Source organism: Trichomycterus rosablanca, chromosome 22, assembly GCF_030014385.1.
Source record: "Trichomycterus rosablanca isolate fTriRos1 chromosome 22, fTriRos1.hap1, whole genome shotgun sequence".
Lineage (NCBI taxonomy): Eukaryota > Metazoa > Chordata > Actinopteri > Siluriformes > Trichomycteridae > Trichomycterus > Trichomycterus rosablanca.
Genome location: NC_086009.1, coordinates 10,447,849 through 10,457,948, shown reverse-complemented (window position 1 = coordinate 10,457,948; position 10,100 = coordinate 10,447,849). Strand labels below are relative to the sequence as shown.

Sequence of the window (10,100 nt, the reverse complement as noted above, 5' to 3'; positions counted from 1 at the left end):
CCGTGTAGTACGCAGTATATGCTTTGCACTGTGTAGTATGCAGTATATGGTGGTACACTGTGTAGTATGCAGTATATGCTTTGCACCGTGTAGTACGCACTATATGCTTTGCACTGTGTAGTATGCAATATATGGTGGTACACTGTGTAGTATGCAGTATATGCTGGTGCACCGTGTACTAGTATGCAGTATATGCTTCGCACAGTGTAGTATGCAGTATATACTGGTACACTTTGTAGTATGAAGTATATGCTGGTGCACCGTGTACTAGTATGCAGTATATGCTTCACACCGTGTAGTATGCAGTATATGCTTTGCACCGTGTAGTATGCAGTATATACTGGTGCAGCGTGTAGTATGCAGTATATGCTGGTGCACCGTGTAGTATGCAGTATATGGTGGTACACCTTGTAGTATGCAGTATATGGTGGTGCACTGTGTAGTATGCAGTATGTGCTTTGCACCGTGTAGTATGCAGTATATGCTTTGCACCGTGTAGTATGCAGTATATACTGGTGTGGCGTGTAGTATGCAGTATATGCTGGTGCACCGTGTAGTATGCAGTATATGGTGGTACACTGTGTAGTATGCAGCATGTGCTTTGCACCGTGTAGTATGCAGTATATGCTTTGCACCGTGTAGTTTGCAGTATATACTGGTGAAGCGTGTAGTGTGCAGTATATGCTTTGCACCGTGTAGTACGCAGTATATGCTTGGCACTGTGTAGTATGAAGTATATGCTGGTGCACTGTGTACTAGTAAGCAGTATATGCTTTGCACCGTGTAGTATGCAGTATATACTGGTACACTTTGTAGTATGAAGTATATGCTGGTGCACTGTGTACTAGTAAGCATTATATGCTTTGCACCGTGTAGTATGCAGTATATACTGGTACACTTTGTAGTATGCAGTATATGGTGGTGCACTGTGTAGTATGCAGTATGTGCTTTGCACCGTGTAGTATGCAGTATGTGCTTTGCACCTTGTAGTATGCAGTATATGCTTTGCACCGTGCAGTATGCAGTATATGCTGGTGCACCGTGTAGTATGCAGTATATGGTGGTACACTGTGTAGTATGCAGCATGTGCTTTGCACTGTGTAGTATGCAGTATATGCTTTGCACCGTGTAGTTTGCAGTATACAGTGTATCACAAAAGTGAGTACACCCCTCACATTTCTGCAGATATTTAAGTATATCTTTTCATGGGACAACACTGACAAAATGACACTTTGACACAATGAAAAGTAGTCTGTGTGCAGCTTATATAACAGTGTAAATTTATTCTTCCCTCAAAATAACTCAATATACAGCCATTAATGTCTAAACCACCGGCAACAAAAGTGAGTACACCCCTTAGTGAAAGTTCCTGAAGTGTCAATATTTTGTGTGGCCATCATTATTTTCCAGAACTGCCTTAACTCTCCTGGGCATGGAGTTTACCAGAGCTTCACAGGTTGCCACTGGAATGCTTTTCCACTCCTCCATGACGACATCACGGAGCTGGCGGATATTCGAGACTTTGCGCTCCTCCACCTTCCGCTTGAGGATGCCCCAAAGATGTTCTATTGGGTTTAGGTCTGGAGACATGCTTGGCCAGTCCATCACCTTTACCCTCAGCCTCTTCAATAAAGCAGTGGTCGTCTTAGAGGTGTGTTTGGGGTCATTATCATGCTGGAACACTGCCCTGCGACCCAGTTTCCGGAGGGAGGGGATCATGCTCTGCTTCAGTATTTCACAGTACATATTGGAGTTCATGTGTCCCTCAATGAAATGTAACTCCCCAACACCTGCTGCACTCATGCAGCCCCAGACCATGGCATTCCCACCACCATGCTTGACTGTAGGCATGACACACTTATCTTTGTACTCCTCACCTGATTGCCGCCACACATGCTTGAGACCATCTGAACCAAACAAATTAATCTTGGTCTCATCAGACCATAGGACATGGTTCCAGTAATCCATGTCCTTTGTTGACATGTCTTCAGCAAACTGTTTGCGGGCTTTCTTGTGTAGAGACTTCAGAAGAGGCTTCCTTCTGGGGTGACAGCCATGCAAACCAATTTGATGTAGTGTGCGGCGTATGGTCTGAGCACTGACAGGCTGACCCCCCACCTTTTCAATCTCTGCAGCAATGCTGACAGCACTCCTGCGCCTATCTTTCAAAGACAGCAGTTGGATGTGACGCTGAGCACGTGCACTCAGCTTCTTTGGACGACCAACTCGAGGTCTGTTCTGAGTGGACCCTGCTCTTTTAAAACGCTGGATGATCTTAACCACTGTGCTGCAGCCCAGTTTCAGGGTGTTGGCAATCTTCTTGTAGCCTTGGCCATCTTCATGTAGCGCAACAATTCGTCTTTTAGGATCCTCAGAGAGTTCTTTGCCATGAGGTGCCATGTTGGAACTTTCAATGACCAGTATGAGAGAGTGTGAGAGCTGTACTACTAAATTGAACACACCTGCTCCCTATGCACACCTGAGACCTAGTAACACTAACAAATCACATGACATTTTGGAGGGAAAATGACAAGCAGTGCTCAATTTGGACATTTAGGGGTGTAGTCTCTTAGGGGTGTACTCACTTTTGTTGCCGGTGGTTTAGACATTAATGGCTGTATATTGAGTTATTTTGAGGGAAGAATAAATTTACACTGTTATATAAGCTGCACACAGACTACTTTTCATTGTGTCAAAGTGTCATTTTGTCAGTGTTGTCCCATGAAAAGATATACTTAAATATCTGCAGAAATGTGAGGGGTGTACTCACTTTTGTGATACACTGTATACTGGTGCAGCGTGTAGTGTGCAGTATATGCTTTGCACCGTGTAGTACGCAGTATATGCTTGGCACTGTGTAGTATGAAGTATATGCTGGTGCACTGTGTACTAGTAAGCAGTATATGCTTTGCACCGTGTAGTATGCAGTATATACTGGTACACTTTGTAGTATGCAGCATGTGCTTTGCACCGTGTAGTATGCAGTATATGCTTTGCACCGTGTAGTTTGCAGTATATGCTTGTACACTGTGTAGTATGCAGTATATGCTTTGCACCGTGTAGTATGCAGTATATGCTGGTACACTGTGTAGTATGCAGTATATGCTTTGCACCGTGTAGTACGCAGTATATGGTGGTACACTGTGTAGTACGCAGTATATGCTTTGCACCGTGTTGTACGCATTATATGCTTTGCACTGTGTAGTATGCAGTATATGGTGGTACACTGTGTAGTATGCAGTATATGCTTTGCACCGTGTAGTATGCAGTATATGGTGGTGCACTGTGTAGTATGCAGTATATGCTTTGCACCGTGTAGTACGCAGTATATGCTTTGCACCGTGTAGTACGCACTATATGCTTTGCACTGTGTAGTATGCAATATATGGTGGTACACTGTGTAGTATGCAGTATATGCTTTGCACCGTGTAGTATGTAGTATATGGTGGTGCACTGTGTAGTATGCAGTATATGCTTTGCACCGTGTAGTACGCAGTATATGCTTTGCACTGTGTAGTATGCAATATATGGTGGTACACTGTGTAGTATGCAGTATATGCTTTGCACCGTGTAGTATGTAGTATATGGTGGTGCACTGTGTAGTATGCAGTATATGCTTTGCACCGTGTAGTACGCACTATATGCTTTGCACTGTGTAGTATGCAATATATGGTGGTACACTGTGTAGTATGCAGTATATGCTTTGCACCGTGTAGTATGTAGTATATGGTGGTGCACTGTGTAGTATGCAGTATATGCTTTGCACTGTGTAGTATGCAGTATATGGTGGTACACTGTGTAGTACGCAGTATATGCTTTGCACCGTGTAGTACGCATTATATGCTTTGCACTGTGTAGTATGCAGTATATGGTGGTACACTGTGTAGTATGCAGTATATGCTTTGCACCGTGTAGTATGCAGTATATGGTGGTGCACTGTGTAGTATGCAGTATATGCTTTGCACCGTGTAGTACGCACTATATGCTTTGCACTGTGTAGTATGCAATATATGGTGGTACACTGTGTAGTATGCAGTATATGCTTTGCACCGTGTAGTATGTAGTATATGGTGGTGCACTGTGTAGTATGCAGTATATGCTTTGCACCGTGTAGTATGCAATATATGGTGGTACACTGTGTAGTATGCAGTATATGCTTTGCACCGTGTAGTATGTAGTATATGGTGGTGCACTGTGTAGTATGCAGTATATGCTTTGCACTGTGTAGTATGCAGTATATGGTGGTGCACTGAGTGTTACGCAGTATGAAACAGTTTGAAACAGTTTGAAACAAACACAATGCTGGAGAGCTCGCGAAGCTCAGCTTGTGTGTGCGCGGCCGGTTGTCGTCACGCGCTTTAACCCGGACGTAAAGCAGTGCGCGAGAGAAATATTTGATACGGCTGGAAAAAATACTACAAATGGGTAAGTTTAAAATAACCAAACATGGTTTTATATGCCTCGTGTTGTTGGTGGCCATATTTATTAAGTGTCAGTTGGATAAGTAAGGAGCAGGTGTTTGCGCAGAGAGACTTTATGTTTGTCTGTAGGCTAACTCTGTAGATGGTTGTTAGCAACATGCTAACAGTTGTGATTGTGGTGTTTATATTACATAATAAGCAGCGGCGCTTCATAGATCACTGTCTCACTTCAAGATAAGGTCTTGTGTTTGTCTGCCGTTTATTGTGATCGTTTCTGCATAATTTACATGGTCACTAATGTACAGTAACGGTTTTGCCTTGTATCTGGTTATTCAACTTAGCTGGGAAGCTAACCAGCTAGCCAAGTGCTGTATGAACTATTAAGTTGCTAGCATGGTGGTTGTTTTGAATGTTAGCGTTAGCATGTAACTTGTTTGTACTGGCGTAGTTTTAATTAAGGTATTAACTTGGTTTACATTATTATAATGTGATATGTCAATAATAAAATGATGATGAATAGCATAGCAGAGTATATTTCTATAATAACAACATTGGAAGGGGTTGGTGAGCAAGTTAGTTTTGTAAATAGGCCTTTACGTTAATGTTGCAGACACTTTCATTCATTTACTATGTGATAATATTTTAAAGCATGCGCACTGATTCAATTTTATGTCTTGCTAAATAGAGTTTGTTCGCAGTGCAGAGCTGCAGGAGTGTTGGCTGCCAAGGAATAACATACACTTTGGTTGTAGTTAAAGATCAGTGTCAAGTTGTTGCTGCACTGCAGCAATAAAAGTCTAGGTATTATGATTTAGATGGGCTGGAACAGTGATGATTGAACTTTTTGTTAACAGAGCCTTTTAAACTTTGCGTTTGACATTGTTTTCTTGCAGAGAACAATCACAGTTACTAAAGGTGTTGATGAAAATGTATAACTGCTAATGATGTGTCTAAGATGTTCACTGTGAGTCAAAAAAAGGATCAGTGGCTGATCTCACAAATGTGTATTTGTATGAATCCTGACAAATCTCCACAGACAATTCAAAAGCTCGTGAAACACCAGCCCAGAATAGTGGCATCCATATTAATGCCAGTGGTTTAAAAATGGGATATTAAACAAACTTATGGTCAGGTGTCCACATATTTTTGACCATACCAGTGTGTAATGTTTTCTACAAGTATGTAAACTGATTTCTTTTGCCCCAGAATTTGTACCCATTTAACCAACGTTATAATTTATCCCAAATGTGTTCAGTGGGGTTGAGGTCAAAGCTTGGTGTTGGGCACAAATTCCTCCAGACCAAACTCAACAATGATTTATATCCCTTGCTATGTTTACGGTGACACACTAATGCTAAAGCATGAGAGGGCTTGTTGACTCAAAACTGCTGACACAGAGCTGAAGCTGTTTTATAAATGATTTCATGTTTGTAATATCTGTTAGAAGTTGGGGCTGATTGAAACCTTCAGTTATTTACATGTGGCCATGTAGTGTATAATTAAAAGATAAAACTAAACAAAGTTACAATAATTTTAAATAGCAATGATAAACACTAATGACAGAAATTATTGAAAAAAAAAATCTATTGGCAAAAAACAAGGAAATAAAAAGTGACAGATTTCTCTGAAAATTCAAGTAATCACATACAGTTTAAACAGATACAAGTTCCTAATTAAATTGTTCCAATTAAATTGTTACAATACTCTGTTGAGTGGAAACACAAACAGCTGACATGGTAACCAGTATTTTGAATAAGTAAAATGACTGTTGTTGTGTCTAATAGTGAAAGAATTTTGAAAGTTGATCAACAGGTTATGGGCAAAGGTCCAGAGGTCTGTTTTGTAACTCGCAATGTGTGTGTGTGTGTGTGTGTGTGTGTGTATATATATATATATATATATATATATATATATATATATATATATATATATATATATATATATATATATATATATGTATATATATATATATATATATATATATATATATATATATATATATATATATATATATATATATATGTATATATTTATATGTATTAGGGCTGTCAAACGATTAAAAATTTTAATCGCGATTAATCTCAGAATTTCATATAGTTAATCGCATTTAAAAAAATCTGTGTAAATGTTATAGAAAACAAGGATTTTTAAGTGAAATGTTACCATTAAAATGGTGAACACATTTTATGCTAAATGTACTTATGTTAAAAACTGCTGGGACAAGAGAAAACTGTAAGGGAGTTTTATTCACTCACATACTAGGCAGTAATACTATCCAGCAGAGACCCTTGACTTCGTATATATGTCAGATTGTAGGTTAAAATTTCTCCATCAGAAAACATTGTAGATCAGCGGTGCTTTAGGTTACTGTAACAGATTTTTCTGTGGTTGTATCGTGACAATGGTTTGATGGACGTTTCTACACGAAGTGTGTTTTGACCCTTTGGGGCTTCCATAGTTTATGGAATTGGAATTCATAGTTCATGCTTGGCTAACGCGATGACTCTCGGTACCGTAACAGAAGAAGCTAATAAAAGTGTTCTGCTTTCGACAATTTGTGAATATACCGTTCATTTATTTCTTTATTAAGCGAGTGCATCATTACGACGCTTGGTTACATTATGTTAACAAACCGCAAATGAAACAAACGGTGGCAAGTCCGACGTTAAAACGTTGGTTCTACCAGTAAATTGAGATCGCGTTAATGCGTTATTATCGCGTTAACTTCGACAGCCCTAATATATATATATATATATATATATATATTAGAGATGGGACGATCGATCGGCTATGAATCGGTATCGGCCGATTTTTAATCAAAATATGCTATCGGCGATCAGCGATATTTCCTAAAAGTAGCCGATCCGATCGTGTGATATATAAAGATCACGTTAAGTTAACAGCTCAGTGGATTGATCCAGACTTTGAGCTACGAAGCACCAACCATCACATCACCATTCATCAACCATCGTACAGAAACCACAGTGAAAGCTCTTCATGACCTAAAATAACATCATTAACGTTGTGCATCATACATACGATGTAATTTTGCTGATTGTAATATTTACTTTAAAAAGATAATTCAACCCGGTCACATCTGAGTCGATTCTATCAGCACGTTATATAAACTCCTGGTTCACTTTGGTAAATCGTAAGCGGTTCTTACTTGTGATGTAGATGAGAACAGAAGACGTTACAGAGCCAATCAGAGGCAAAAGTTTATTCATTACCAAATTCGTTAGTTCAGGATCATCTGCTGAACTTTTAGCTCCTTAGACGGAACGAGTCTGACGGTCGGTTACAGATCTGTGGTAATAGCAGTTTAATTAAGCTTTTTAATGAAGCTTTTTAATGTAAGAGAGTCACACAAAATGTTCTGTAGTAGCTGGTGTTTATTTAAAACCACGACATTTAATTAATAACAGTAAACACGGAGAGATAACTGAGAAGAGAAACTTACGCTTCGCGAAAAATGACTCGTGAATCAATGAATCACTTATAGCGATACAGTGAACAAAGCGTCTCTTCTAAAGGCACACACACACACAAACACGAGCGCGCGCTGCTCCGGTTTATTTATTTACTGCTAACACCCCCCCACCTGTCATTTTAGTGTGGGAGGTTTCATGGCTAAATTGGACCAGTCTGGTGGCCAATCTTTATTAATTGCACATTGCACCAGTAAGAGCAGAGTGTGAAGGTTCAATTAGCAGGGTAAGAGGACAGTTTTGCTCAAAATATTGCAATGCACACAACATTATGGGTGACATACCAGAGTTCAAAAGAGGACAAATTGTTGGTGCACGTCTTGCTGGCGCATCTGTGACCAAGACAGCAAGTCTTTGTGATGTATCAAGAGCCACGGTATCCAGGGTAATGTCAGCATACCACCAAGAAGGACAAACCACATCCAACAGGATTAACTGTGGACGCAAGAGGAAGCTGTCTGAAAGGGATGTTCGGGTGCTAACCCGGATTGTATCCAAAAAACATAAAACCACGGTTGCCCAAATCACGGCAGAATTAAATGTGCACCTCAACTCTCCTGTTTCCACCAGAACTGTCCGTCGTGAGCTCCACAGGGTCAATATACACGGCCGGGCTGCTATAGCCAAACCTTTGGTCACTCGTGCCAATGCCAAACGTCGGTTTCAATGGTGCAAGGAGCGCAAATCTTGGGCTGTGGACAATGTGAAACATGTATTGTTCTCTGATGAGTCCACCTTTACTGTTTTCCCCACATCCGGGAGAGTTACGGTGTGGAGAAGCCCCAAAGAAGCGTACCACCCAGACTGTTGCATGCCCAGAGTGAAGCATGGGGGTGGATCAGTGATGGTTTGGGCTGCCATATCATGGCATTCCCTTGGCCCAATACTTGTGCTAGATGGGCGCGTCACTGCCAAGGACTACCGAACCATTCTGGACGACCATGTGCATCCAATGGCGGTGCCGTGTATCAGGATGACAATGCACCAATACACACAGCAAGACTGGTGAAAGATTGGTTTGATGAACATGAAAGTGAAGTTGAACATCTCCCATGGCCTGCACAGTCACCAGATCTAAATATTATTGAGCCACTTTGGGGTGTTTTGGAGAAGCGAGTCAGGAAACGTTTTCCTCCACCAGCATCACGTAGTGACCTGGCCACTATCCTGCAAGAAGAATGGCTTAAAATCCCTCTGACCACTGTGCAGGACTTGTATATGTCATTTCCAAGACGAATTGATGCTGTATTGGCCGCAAAAGGAGGCCCTACACCATACTAATAAATTATTGTGGTCTAAAACCAGGTGTTTCAGTTATTTTGTCCAACCCCTGTATATGTGTATATATATATATATATATATATATATATATATATATGTATATATATATATATATATATATATATATATATATATATACTAGTATTTAATATATGATGCCTGCAACACATTTCAAAAAGTTGAAGTTACATTTAGATGTACATTTTCAGAGTTTAGTAGATGCTTTTATCCAAAGCGACTTCAGGTCCTTACAGTGGCAAGCTGGCAGTGGTGGGGCTTGAACCAGCGACCTTTTGATTACTAGTCCAGTACAATATTATACTAGTCCTTAACAATATAGTTAAGTTATAGTGTCTTAAAACATTCCACATAAGCAGGTGCATTGGCAACAGGTAAAGGTATCATGATTGGGTAAAAAAGAGGATCCACAAAGAAATACACTAGATCTCATTTAAATTGTTGTGACAGTTTTATTTTATCTCTGTATGTCATAGCAACTCTACCTGAATTAGAGTATCAATATTCTAATTAAAAACTAGACTTAAGACTTAAGGTGGTTATAATGTGGAATTCGATTTGATTGTAAATTTGTGTGTGTGAACGATAAGCAAACCACGACTAAAATGTAACATTGTATCATTTTCTTGGTTAGTCTGGAGTCTGGACCAAGGGAACCAAACTAGAAGTATAAACACGGCCTTAGTAAATCAAAACTGGTTCAGCATTTAGAAAAAGACTTTTCAAAAATAAAGTTAGCCAGCATCGAACAGTGTATAACAAGGGCTAACTAAACATGCAAATTCTAACTAATAAAGATGCTGTTGGTTAACATAAGCATTTTTTAAACAACATGCAGTAAAAGATGATGCAAAATATCTCTTTCTGCATCTGTGACCAGTCCTGCTGCATG

At 39.9% G+C, this 10,100-nt stretch overlaps 1 protein-coding gene across 1 annotated transcript in view; it reads left to right on the top strand.

The window, feature by feature from the left end:
* Window positions 1–4,362: 4,362 nt before the first annotated feature.
* Window positions 4,363–10,100, top strand: part of spop (speckle type BTB/POZ protein) — a 213,257-nt gene continuing 207,519 nt past the window's right edge. The window contains exon 1 of the mRNA XM_063018506.1: window positions 4,363–4,425. The gene's annotated coding sequence lies outside the window, so the exon portion shown is untranslated. The remainder of the gene's footprint in view (window positions 4,426–10,100) is intronic.